Source organism: Carex rostrata, chromosome 7 (assembly GCF_964058835.1).
Source record: "Carex rostrata chromosome 7, lpCarRost1.2, whole genome shotgun sequence".
Classification (NCBI taxonomy): Eukaryota; Viridiplantae; Streptophyta; class Magnoliopsida; order Poales; family Cyperaceae; genus Carex; species Carex rostrata.
In genome coordinates, this window is record NC_135924.1 from 3394614 (window position 1) to 3409143 (window position 14530).

General features: G+C 34.2%; 1 long non-coding RNA gene across 1 annotated transcript; it reads left to right on the plus strand.

The window, feature by feature from the left end:
* The first annotated feature begins 554 nt into the window (after positions 1-554).
* LOC144557472 (uncharacterized) lies at positions 555-2697 on the plus strand. Its single transcript, XR_013512674.1, has 4 exons — positions 555-681; positions 857-931; positions 1414-1495; positions 2516-2697. It is a non-coding gene; the product is annotated as an uncharacterized LOC144557472 (long non-coding RNA).
* Positions 2698-14530: the final 11833 nt, after the last annotated feature.

Consider the following 14530-nt stretch of genomic DNA (forward strand, 5'->3'; position numbering starts at 1 on the left):
GAAATGCAAAAATACAAGTAATATCAAATTTTGCATATAAGCTCACATTTTTTTATTGGTTCCAGTAAATAATTTGTATAGGATAGCGGAAATGTCTTTTGTTACGTTCAAAAAAAAAAAAAAAAAAAAAAAAAAAATCGTAAAAAAAATCGTAAAACGTTATAACGTTTTAAAAACGTTATGTAACGTTTTTCACTGTAAAACTTGATGAAAAACGACGATTTTATGAAGGCTGGATTCAATTAAAACGTCATAACGTTTTCAGAAAACATTATAACGTTTTATACACTAACTTATGCATTTTATACACTATTTCCTGCGTTTTTCACTAGCTGAATCGTTATAACGATTTACCAAAACGTTATAACGTTTTATACACCAAATTATGCGTTTTATACGCTATTTCTTGCGTTTCTCACCAGCTGAATCGTTATAACGATTTACCAAAACGTTACAACGTTTTATCCGACAATGTGAGGGTCTATTTAGCAAAATTCCTGTTGTCTCTCCTTCTTTCTCTCCATCCTTTCCCCCTTCTCTTGTGTGTCCGTCCAGAAGAAAGAAAAAGAGAGAGAGATCATCTTCTCCCTCTAAAATCCATCAAAACAAGTGAGAAATTGAAGTAAGGGATTGGAAATCGGTTGAATATCTCTCCCTAGTCCCCATCTAGCTCTCCCGTTGGTAAGTTCTTCTTCTCCTCTTCTCACAAAATCTGAGTTCATCTCCATTGCTAGGGTTTTCACTCAAATTCAAAATTGTTGTGTAAATGGTGAGTAATCCATCTCCATTGAGCTTCCATGTTGCTAATTTGGTGATTCTCTTCTCGATTTCATCTCAACCTTGATTTTCAATTTAGGGTTTTGCTCAAATCCAAAAATTGGGGAAGAATTGTGATTGTTTAGTCTAATCCAAGCTAATAGAAGTGTAATCGGTAAGTCCCTTTTCTTATCTTTGAAACCTAGAATTTATTTCGATTTTTGATCAATTTAGGGTTTAAGTGATCGAGAAATTGAATTGTTATCTCTAACATCTTTTAGATGACCAACCCCCAAATTAACACGAGAATGAATTGATTAAATGAGTATAGTTGAATAATATATATCGTTCGGTTATCTTTTAAAATTCTTACACGCTCAACTCTCAAATGTCTACAAGAATTAAATTAGCAAAATAATGAATGACCAAAAATGGGTATGCTTGCAAATGGTTGCATAAATGGAATTTTGTATGGGTTAGAGGAACCAGATGTAAAATTAGGTGAATTTTATGGATATTAAGTGATAAAGAAGAATAAAAATACTCAATACAAAAGTATAAAGAATTGGTTAAGGAAGGTATAAGCCATTACTAAACTCGAGTAAGCATGTCGACCGTTGAACCAGGATTAAACCAAGTGTGTATATGTTAACATAGGCGTAGGCTCGGTTGAGCACGATTTCGCAGGACCTCTCGAGACGTCTGAACCTTAAGCGCAAGATACGCTCTTCATAATCAGGTGCGGGGTTCTTGGACTTGTTTGATGTTTCATTTTCAGAAATTAAATTATCTTTTTCGATTGTCATGTTGTGTGATTGATTGTTGCATACTTGGAATTGTCATGTTGTTGTTTGATTGTTGCATATTTGTTAGTTGCATAATCGTAATTGTGTGAATTGTTAGCATAACTCAATCTAGTTAAGACCGAATTGTTGTGATATGGTTCATTTGCATATTTGTATGGTTGTCATTTTGATTGTTCTCTTATGAATTGACTATGGATAAAGGTCACCACAAATTGATGATTGTGAAATGATATGTGAATGAAATGGCAAGGTTGAGCTGTATCAGCTAACTTTGAGATGATATGTGAATGAATTTGCAAAGTCTGCTAGCTGACTTTGATCCCAGGATCTTAATGGCCTTAGGTGAACGGCCCTCGAGGTTTCCCAGTACCGGTTGGGACGAGGGGTGGGTGACTATATATATATGTGTTGATTGTGATTATGGGTGACTTATGTGTGACGTCTGTGGCTCGGGGGCATTACCCTACGTGGTAATGCATTTGGATGGTCAGTTGACTATGACGACATTCTGAATTATTTCATGTGAATTTTCATTTTATGACTTCGAACCAGACTTTAGTAAATGGTTAAGCCAAAGCATTTACAGATAGGTGTCAGACAAAGGGTCCAGCTCGGTGGAACATCTGTAGGTGTCTGTAACCCTACAGATGAGGGTCAGATAAAGGGTCTAGCTCGGTGGAACATCTGTAGATGCTACCAGCCATAATAAAATAAGTTAGGCCAAATATGTGTTTGTTTGAACTTCATCTTGGAAATTCCTTAAGTTGCTTTTCATTCGATTATTGTTGTCAAGCATGTGCATCCATTTATATATTGTAATAGAACTGCTAATGTGATTTTGTATGGATTTCATTTTTGAACATGGAGTCTGATTGCAAGTCCAATAACCTGATTGTGGCAAATATCGCACTGAGAATTTATTCTCACCCCCACCCTTTGGGTTCTTTTTACAGGTATCGGTGCGGCTGGGTCTGGAGAGACACGCTAGTAGTTGACCCTTGGTATAGATCACCATATTACCTTAGCAGTTATTTTGTTATTTGACTAGAGAGGCATATCTTGTTTTGTTGTATAGTGCTCTCTATGTCACACCTTATGGTCGGTATCCGTACGAGATACCTCTTGTATGATCTACTTGTACCAGACATTTTGTACTTGAACTATATATATAAACTTATTTTATGTATTTTATTGTGATGTGATGGAAATATTGTAATTGCCTTGTAAGCATACATGGAGTTGTATGCTTACGGCGGGGCCCTGTCACGCCTCGTGGCCGCGGGGTGTGACATCTTTATACCTCACTATACGTATCAAGTTGGATTTAAATTATTTACTAAATATTCATTTCATCTATAGAAGCAGAATGAGTCCAACATTTCATCTATGGAAAAAATGTTGAATTTTTATTTTCTTATGCATGAAGGTTATGCCGAATTTTTTATTAATATCCAAATTTAATATTAAATTTCAAAAAATAACCGGATCAGTAATGTTTTTCGAAATCTACCCTTTCTGGAAATTTTTTTTCCGGAAACAGCCTCTGTTTCCGGAAAAAAAAATTCCGGAAACGGTAGCTACTTCCGGAAATAGGCTAAATCCGGAAAAAAAATTTCCGGAAATAGGAATTTTTTTTTTTTTTTTCCGGAAAAATTTTATCCGGAAATAGGATTTTTTTTTTTTATTTTTTTTTTATGTATGCAAAATAATTGAAAGAAGGTGAAGGTAATGTTCTAGCTCTAACGTTAACGTCAGCTTAGTTGGGGCTGGACCCATCAGTCACTTATGGAGGAGGCCAACAGCACCAGATTTTGGCAATGGAATAGATGTAGATTAAACTAAATCTTGTCATTATACTCGGTTATTATTGTTGTTTATAAATCACCTGTTTTAGTGTTTTTCTTTTGGAGATCTAACACGGTTCTTTTGTAATCTCGAAATATTTTCAAAAGTAATTATTGATTAATCTAATTTTTTGGTCAGATCATGCTGGGAACCCTCGAAAGAATGAATTTACATGAAAATCTTAATTCGTTGGACTTGCCCAAAATATTTGGAACTCAGTTATTTCTCTCAGGTGAAATAATAAGATCACAGTAATAATAGTTGACGTAATTCATCAGTATTGTTGCATTATATTTAGAAATTAAAGGGACTGGTGAATTTAATTACAAAATTTATGTCAAAACATCATATACTTTTTAAGATAATTGACAGAACCATCAGCATATTGGAACATTTTTTTTTTTTTTTGACGAAGCTGGTCTATTTCTGTTTCGTGAAATTTTTGTTATGAATTTAGGAAGACTTAACTTTCTTTGAATTCGTTGTTCAAATCGTGGCTCACTGTTAGAACTTTATTTCAGGAAAGATTTTTCAATAATGCAAGGGCTCTGTTGAAAAGTAGCATTTTTATTTTCTTATATTTGAAGGTTCAAGGTTATGTATGCACAATAATTATAATAGTGCTGGTGAAGGACCTATCTCTTTCCAAGCTCTATCTTCCAGCTCAGCGTAATCGATGATTTTCAAAGATTGTCTGATGTTTTGTTTTCTTCTTATTTTCTTTTTCTTTTCAAAGAATAATATAACCTAACATGTTGATATCGTAAATTATTTGCTTGTCATTTTATGCAATTATCTATCTCTCAATTTGTTATTAAACGAAGAATGATCTAACTAGTCCGGTTTCGGATTGGTATTGTTTTGTCTGAAGAATCTTAGATTATATATCTTATTCCAAGTCCGTTGTATCCGTCTAAATAGTTCTGTTCAAAGCACTTCGGGACAATAAACTCACCTATCCGGAAAGGAAATGTTGGGTTTTCTCCAATGTGCTTTGGACAAAATTTATTAAAATTTGAATGTAAACCGTCTGATCTATGTTGAAATTTGTACGAATTTGTATGAACTTAAATTTTAATTTCTATAAATCTTTCAGTTATCATCAATTATGCTGACATTAATAGTCTATTTGCAACTTATTATATTCCATCATTACTCCTAAAAGAAATTAATTGAGTGTGTCACATGGCTAAATAAAATTAAATGCACAACATATATATAGTAGCGGATTTAAATTGAACAAGGTCAGATTGAACAAACGAATTCCCAAAAGTTAAAATTAAAAGAACTAACCATTCACATGGTTACAAGTTGAATTTTAATTATTAGAACATCATAACTAAGTAATAAATTAGAAGGATCTTATGTTAGTTGTATTGTCAGGTTTTCCAAGTTATAATATTATATAAACTTTCAAAGTCCAGACAAAATATAAATTATTATCTCGAAATATTTTCAAAAGTAATTATTGATTAATCTAATTTTTTGGTCAGATCATGCTGGGAACCCTCGAAAGAATGAATTTACATGAAAATCTTAATTCGTTGGACTTGCCCAAAATATTTGGAACTCAGTTATTTCTCTCAGGTGAAATAATAAAATCACACTAATAATAGTTGACGTAATTCATCAGTATTTTTGCATTAAATTTTGAAATTAAAGGGACCGGTGAACTTAATTACAAAATTTATGTCAAACCATCATATACTTTTTAATATAATTGATAGAACCATCAGCATTGGAACATTTTTCTTTTTTCTTTTTGACGGAGCTGGTCTATTTCTTTTTCGTGAATTTTTTGTTACGAAGTTAGGAAGACTTAACTTTCTCTGAATTCGTTGTTCAAATCGTGGCTCACTGTTAGAACTTTATTTCAGGGAAGAGTTTTCAATAATGCAAGGGCTTTGTTGAAAAGTAGCATTTTTTATTTTTTTATAGTTGAAGGTTATTATGTATGCAAAATAATTAGAATAGAGCTGGTGAAGGACCTATCTCTTTCCAAGCTCTATCTTCCAGCTCAGCGTAATCGGTGCTTTTCAAAGATGTGTCTGATGTTTTGTTTTCTTCTTATTTTCTTTTTCTTTTGAAAGAATAAAATTACCTAACATGTTGATGACGTAAATTATTTGCTTGTCGTTTTATTCAATTAATTTCGATAATTCTCAAATTAGTTGTTGAATATAATTTGTTTTTTTCAATAAATACATAAGCATGTGTGAGGATGGTGGGAGAAAATTAATGTGACCAAGTGGTTGTTTTGAATAATATATTAAGAATTGAGAAATAGCCGCCGTACTAAATGATAAGAGCAGGGAATTGATTGCAAATAATGAGATATTTTTAGAAAAAAAGAAAAAAAGAGTAAGGTAGGAAAGAAGAAGTGTCATTTGATATGTTTTTGAATATCAAGAGAGGTCACCTCCCCAGACTACAGAGTACCAAATTTTTTATTAATACCCTCTAAAAATTTTCTAACTTCAAAAATTAATTAATTTAAAAATTTAGTACTTAATCACGTTCATTATTTTCCTTTATTGGAATAAGGCTGAAATTAATAGGCTATCTGCACTTTACTCCACCATTACGCAGTGCCAAAAGAAATTAATTGCGCAACGTATATATAGTGCAGGATTTAAATTTAAAAAAGATCAGATTCAACAAACTAATTCACAAATGAATTTTTAGTAGTCATTAATTACCATGGTCAGTTGGAACATATATTAGTTGTATTATAAGAGTTTGTAAGTGATGATATTATACAAACTTTCTCAGTCCAGAAAAATATAAATTATTATAGCCAAATAATTTCAAAAGCAATTATCGATTAATCTAATTTTTATATATTAAGATCATATATTGTGGAACCCTCGAAGGAGGAAGCTCAGATATAGTGTAATGAATTAAAGCGTCATAGAACTACTTTCAAATGAACATAATTACATGAAAATCTTCGTAATGTGGACACCCGTATGTTTCATTGCTTTACTTTATTTTGTAGTATATATATTTCATTTTGAGAATAAAATAAGTCAATATTAGATATACTTCTAGGTTTTATTGATATCTTTTTATGATGAATTAGTTTCAAAACGCAAAAATACAATTAATATCAAGTTGGTTGCACTGAATCATTTTTATGGGATAGCGGAAATATTCAAGGTGTATTTAAACCTTACTAACCATATCAAGTTGGATTTACATTATTTTCTAAATATTCATCTCATCTATACAAGTAGAATGAGTCCAATATAGATTAAATTTTGAGATCATTGATATATGTATATATATAATATAGAGTACGGCTAACGCGCTTCCTCTAGCATATGGGCCGAAATGCTTCCGGTGAAAATTTAAAATTTCAAAATCCAAAAAGTCGATCTGAACCGTTCATCTTCTTCTCCATATTAATATCTGCTTGGAGACCAAATTTTACATTTTTCTAAATTTTTTTACTATTTATTAAGCCACTTTGAAAATCGCTGATCCAATGGTTTTACTGTTTTGTTAAGTCACCGTTGGATCAGCGATTTTCAAAGTGGCTTAATAAATAGTAAAAAATTTCAGAAAAATGTAAAATTTGGTCTCCAAGCAGATATTAATATGGAGAAGGAGATGAACGGTTCAGATCGACTTTTTAGATTTTGAAATTTCAAATTTTCACCGGAAGCATTTCGGCCCATATGCTAGAGGAAGCGCGTTAGCCGTACTCTATATATATATATATATATATATATATATATATATATAATTATTTTATGTTTACACCATATCTTTATACAATAATTTTTCAAGAGAAATAATTGTAATTCCTAAATTATTGTAGATGTGGGATTTATGAAAAGAGGAGGGTTCAAATGCACCCAAATTTTTGTGCACCCAAATGCACCCTATATTTCAAAAAAAAATTCTCCGTTTTCAAAGTCCGAATAGTCAATCCGAACAGTTAGATGTGATCTATATATTACGACGTGCTTGGAGACCAAATTTTACATTTTTTGGAATTTTTTTACTATTTATTAAGCCACTTTGAAAATCGCTGATTTTACATTTTCTGGACCATTGGATCAGCGATTTTCAAAGTGGCTTAATAAATAGTAAAAAAATTCCAAAAAATATAAAATTTGGTCTCCAAGCACATCTTAATATATAGATCGTATCTAATGGTTCGGATTGACTATTCGGACTTTAAAAATGGAGAAAAAAAATAGGATGCATTTGGATGCACAAAAATTTGGGTGCATTTGAACCCTCCTCTTATGAAAATACCAAGTAAAAGTTAGATATAGGAATTCCTAAATTATTATAGATTTTCAAAATAAAACATACCACATGGAAAGTCAGATACTGTGGGAATATATGTATATATAATGATTATGAGATTATTTCTAAAAATGAAATATTAAACTTATTTTTCTCTAAGTCTAATATTAGATACAATTAAATTTTGATGAATTATTTTTGAAACGGAAAAATACAATTAATATCAAATTTTGATGATTTACTGCAACCAATAAAAAAATGCGAGGTTATATGCAAAATTTGATATTAATTGTACTTTTGCGTTAAGTTCAAAACTAATTAATCAAAATTTAATTGCATCTAATATTAGACTTATTTTTCTCTAAAAATGAAATATATATACTTCAAAATATGGATATAGTAAACATATATGATCTATCTTGAATTTTTTTTAAAATCATAATTAGAAAAAAGATTTTTTTAAAACAAAATTTATTACTTTTTTTTTTTTTACAAAAACCATAAGGACTGAAATGCCATTTGGCCGATCACGTAGGCGCTGTTATGTGTAGCGCGTGATTGAGGTCATGTAGGCGCTGTTATGTGTAGCGCATGACTTAAAACCAAAAATGAGTTTCAGTTGATCGCGTAGGCGCTGTTATGTGTAGCGTGCAATCGGGTCATGTAGGCGCTGTTATGTGTAGAGCATGATCGAGGCATAGAGCGATCTGTGTGAATTGCCCAATCATACTATTGTATTACCCTTACCTTTGTAATTATCTATGTATTGCATTTAATATAATTGTTTGTTAATAAAGCACGACTATATAATAGGGATGCACAACTAAATTGGATTGAACTTTTACATCTATTGCACATGAGCATTGCATGTCATAATATTTATTTCGCTTGATTGTTATTGCTATAAATTGTTTCTATGACTTGTTGGTTTTCTTTCGCGGTATTTGAGCATTTCTGAAAGAGAACTTATATTTTTGTTTCTTGACTGATTATAGTTGGTAACTTAGATTCTTGGACTCTTAGATTATTATTGTGGTCTATATTTTGGTGCTCGGTGTTGTTTTAGTTTCAGTTGGTCGGATCTACGGATAACTCAACTGGAACTAAATACCGCACTGGGAGATTATAAATCTCTCACCGTTCCACTCTGTGGGTTCCAGGTACAAATAGCGAGATATGCAATTGAGAGGTCGAACTTGAAGACTCGCGGGATTTGCCGCGGAGAAGGTTATTTGTTTATTGTTAATAAATCTGCTATGGTATTTCGTTTGTATATTATTACCATAACAGGTTTATTCTTCGATTTATAATTACATGTATAAAACTGAAAAGAAGGTTCCTTCTTTTATTGTGGCTCTTACCTTTGTCATTGGTAATGTATGTATATTTATAATTATGTATTGATGATTAAATCGCCTTGCGCTAATGAGCGCGGCGGGTTGTCAGTCCTATTATCGGAATGTGACAAGCCATGTCCACTCTATGTATTCAAACAAACATAATAAATAAACTAAGTAACAATCTAATAATTATCCCGCCCGTGTTTTCCCGTTTTATTCTCATCTTGTCAATCCACATTTGTCTTTACCACCTCGAATGCACACAAATAAAGTGGTACGGGTGAGAGCTCGAACAAACTCTCTGTGCAGGTTTTTAGTTCCAATCCAAATCTTTGTAAAATTTTCTTTAGATATCAATTCAATTAATGAAGTCTACCCAAGATGCACTAATTTAGTTATTTATTTAAAACAAAATTTCCTTTTTCCTTAACATTTTATTTTCTTTAGATGTCATATCAACAACGCAAACAAATTGGACTTGACTGTCACCCTGATAGAAAAAACCACAAGCAAATTAGGGTTAGATATAGGTGACCGCGAAGTACCTCAAGGAGTCTGCCATGTTAACGTGGAGTCTTATGAATCAATGTAAACATATCAGCCATGATTCACTAATTGAATCCTATCCTTTTCAATCACACATATTATGTTCCTTTCAATAACAATCATCACCTATTCACACATATCATATTCATTGGTTTGATTTCTAGAAGTCAAAATCTGTTGGTCAATGCGATATGCTCCTATCTCTATATCTCATTCAGCACTGGTGGTCTAAATAAATGCAAAATATTTTCAATATGCACAATTCATCTAACAACTACAAACATAAATACTTAACCAAAACAGCAAGATAATTTAGTAACTATCCAAGATAAGTGCACCACACCAGGAATTCCGTAGGTTCTTGGACTGTACACTTTAAGTTTTTCACGTTTCTCAATATCTAGACTTGAACCTAACTTATTTACTTACTAGCTAACTTTAATTAATATCGTTTCTAAATAATTAATATTTTTATTATTTAATTATTTTAAATCTTTTTTATCATAAATTTAAATTCATTAAAATATTAAATCCGAAGATAAATAATTTATTAAAAATTCTGGATATATATTGACATTTGATTGGTTAAAGTTAGAAAATAGTTCTAATTCGAAACTGGAGATCATGGGGATAGAAAAAATAAAATTAAATTTGAATGGGGATATTGGATATGTAAAAGAAGCACCGTGTCAAGAAAGTGTCATAACTCATGAAGAATTTGCTCATGACCCATGAAGGATTAGATCATGACTCATGAAGGACTCGTCAGATTATATTGCTCATGACCCATGAAGTATTAGATCATGACTCATGAAGGACTCGTCAGATTATATTGCTCATGACCCATGAAGTATTAGATCATGACTCATGAAGGAATCGTCAAATTAGATTTTGCTGATAAGGAAATAAATTTCATGTATATTTCGGCCTAGTATTAGAGAGTAGTAAATCAATGTTAGATTGTTTCCATTATTAAAAAAAATTATTTCCTTACTTGGAGATGTAATAGCTGTATTGCTCTATGATATAAGGAGCATATGCAACTCTTAATCGATCAATTCTGTAATACAAAAAATCTGATAATAAATAAAATTGGGAGGGAAGGGAGTTCATGGGAGCGCTGTGTTCTTTAGTTTTATTTCATTAAATTTGTCATGGTATCAGAGCAAAGTTGTAACCTGTTGATATAGTTAGGAGAATCGGAGTCCTTCTTGTCCCCTCTCTGTTCTCCATTACTATATTGATCTAAGGTGTTACGCTTCAAGCTTGTGAAGACTAATGGTGAATGAAATTGAAAAAACAGATGAGACTAAGGAAGAGGAAATTGACACTGCTGCTCTAATCAAACACATGGCGAAAATGATGGCTCAGATGGCAGAGATGCAAACAGCAGCCATGAGCACCTCCCAAACATTGGCGACTCGAGTTCTACCTCAGGCAGTTGGCGCAACAGAGGGAAATATACATCCTAATCCCATTGATGCAAGATTCGATGGCACAAACTACTCCTTCTGGTGTCAGGCTGTAGAGATGTATGTCCGTGGTCGTGAAAAACTAAGACACCTTACAAGTGAACCAGCTCCACCGGCTATAACTGATGCGGCTTACCACCGATGGGCAACCGATTATGTAGTTGTGAAAGGGTGGCTGATTAGTTCACTAGAGACTCGATTAAGAGGAAACTATATCGGGTATCCTACTGCACGAGATGTGTGGAAGTCAATTGCCACAACTTATCATGATGGTGAGGACGAGGCTCATCTTCACGCTCTTCACAGGCAAGTCAGCCAGGTCAGACAAGGAGGGCGAGCACTTGAAGAATATTTCAATGAGCTCCAAAAACTGTGGCAGGAGATCGACTTTAGGAGTCCAAATCCAATGGAATATGCCATGGATATTGACAAATTCAATCTGTTCATTCAGAAAACAAGAGTGTACACGTTTCTGGATGGGTTAGATGATGCTCTGGATGGAGTAAGGGCACAAATCGTGCAAATCCGACCTTTTCCCAATGTTCAACAAGCATATGGCAATGTCAGAAGGGAAGCAATTCGTCAAAGTGTGATGATAAAAGGGGGAGCACCAAACACACTTGCCCTAGCAACCAAAGGTTTTAGATTTCAAGAGACGAGGTCATATGCCAACAAAAATTATGCATCTCCTGACAAATCCCGGCTCAAGTGCAGTCATTGTGGGGGTAATAAACACACGAAGGATCAATGCTTTGAATTGATCGGATACCCAGAGTGGTGGAAAGGAAAGAAGAAGCAGTCAGATCGAGGAAAAGCATATACAGTAGCAAATTCTGAATTTACTGGTACGAATCAATGTGACTCTCCTTGTCATCAGCCTGGAACCGTTCAAGCCGATGGGCAGCACCCAGGAAACGCGCTGGCAACCAGCAGCATGAACGGATTGCATTTTCAGCACCTTGGTGGTACGCAGATAGCAGCAGGGGGCAGCAGTTCGGTGAAAATACAGAACCAGCAGAGGGCAGCTTCGGTTACTGGTAAGCAAGTCGAGCCAGGAGAGGAAAGCACAGGTATTTTTGGTAATTATGGTGAATTGGGTAAGAATTTCTCCTCATCTCTTGTTCATTTTAGAACTGAAAATAAGCAAATAAGTCCTGAAAAATTGAGAAATTGGGTTATTGATTCCGGGGCTACCGATCACATGACCTTTGAAAAATGTGACATCTCTGAGAATAAACCAGTGACTAAAGGGGGAATTTTGAATGCTAATGGTGATATTTATCCTGTAATTGGGACTGGAGACATTCATTTATCTGAAAAAATGGTTCTTAAAAATGCCTTGGTAGTTCCTTCCCTCTCTACAAAACTTATCTTTGTGGGAAAATTAACTGAAGAATTAAATTGTACAGTTCTAATGTTTCCTACTCACTGTATTTTTCAGGACACCCTCACGAAGGAGACCTTGGGCCATGGTACTAGACGTGGTGGATTGTATTACTTAGAAGACTTAAATTGTGGCAAAGCATTTCATGTGAGGAATGAGAAGTTAAAGAATAAAGTGTGGTTGTGGCATAGGAGGTTAGGACATCCGTCGTTCGGATATATGAGAAAACTTTTACCCCATCTATTTGTAGGATTCAATAATGAAGAATTTATTTGTGAAACATGTGTTAAGGCAAAAAGCCATAAAAATAATTACCCAGATAGTTTGAATAAAAGTTCATATGTATTTGATATTGTTCATACTGATGTTTGGGGTCCATCACCACTCATGTCAAAATCAGGTTGTCGTTGGTATGTACTATTTACTGATGATTTTTCTCGTATGACCTGGCTGTATTTGTTAAAAGGAAAAAATGAGGTGTCTCAAATTATTGTGGATTTTTACAAAATGGTCAAAACCCAATTTGGTATAGGCATCAGAATGTTCAGAAGTGATAACGGGACAGAATTTATTAATCACAGCATTCAAACCTTCTTTAGGGAAAACGGGGTTTTACACCAAACTTCCTGTGTTGGCACTCCACAGCAAAATGGAGTAGCTGAGCGCAAAAACAGACAAATTCTTGAAATCACCCGAGCCTTGTTATTTGAGAGTAAAGTGCCCGACATTTTTTGGGATAATGCAGTCACCTTTGCTGTATATCTTATGAATCGAATCCCAACCAAATCTAATGATTTCCAAACACCACTCCAAAAATTGTCAACCCAAGTGTCTATCCCATCTATTCTCAACCTTGAACCAAGGATTTTTGGATGTAGTGTCTATGTTCACATTCAAAAGACGGGACGATCGAAATTAGAACCGTTTGCTGAGAAGTGTGTATTTTTGGGATTTAGTTCGAGTCAAAAGGGGTATAAGTGTTATAATCCTACAAAGAGGCGGTTCTATATTACTATGGATGTGTTTTTTCTTGAAAATGAGTTCTACTTCATGAACCAGAATTTGGTTCAGGGAGAGAGTAATGGAGAACCAAATTCTAGTGTACCAACTGAGTCTAGTTTCTTGAGTCCCTCTTTGTTTCAAATACCTGATCAAGTTAATCTAGAACCAGTACTTAACCTAGAGCCAGGACCAGTTCGGACTACAGTCAGTAGTTCGGATTTTACTGGGGCTGATGTCAGCAGTTCAGACAAAACCGAATCTGATCATGTGCTAGAACAAACAAGTGACAACCAAGTGCAGGCTGGAATGGACCCAAGTTCGGCCGAAACAGAACCGAGTCTGTTACAAGGCCACGGACTGGGAAGCAATGAAGAATCATCATCCAGTATGAAATTCTGGATAGATAGGGAAAGTGAAGATGAAGAAGTAATACAATCACCACTCGAGCCAAGGTCTCCAGAGGGTGCTCCAGAGGTAAGTATTCCTGAACCTAGGTATAATTTGCCACCTAGAATAAATCGAGGTAGACCACCAAAGCAGTATATCCCAGAAGATGGGACAAGCCGTGCTGTGAAGTACCCAATTGTGAATTTTGTGAAAACAGATCATTTACCCAAAGTGCTTAAGACCTTTTCAAACCAGCTGTCCTCAGTTGCCATAATAGAAAAATTTGAAGATGCCTGTGAAAATAAAAACTGGGTTGACGCAATGAATATGGAGATGGAAGCCCTTGAGAAAAATAACACTTGGGAACTTGTTAATTTACCGAGTGGAAAAAAACCTGTTGGGTGTAGATGGGTCTACTCCATTAAATATAATGCGGCAGGGGAGATTGAAAGGTACAAGGCACGCTTGGTTGCAAAAGGTTACACCCAAACTTACGGCATTGACTTTCAGGAGACTTTTTCTCCCGTGGCTAAACTTAACACAATTCGAGTTATTTTGTCAATTGCAGCTAATCTCGAGTGGCCATTGAACCAATTTGATGTGAAGAATGCATTCCTGCACGGAGATTTGGAGGAAGAAATTTACATGGACATTCCTCCTGGTTTCTGCCATAAAGAAGGGGAGAAGAAGGTGTGTAAACTCAATAAGGCGCTATATGGCTTGAAGCAATCA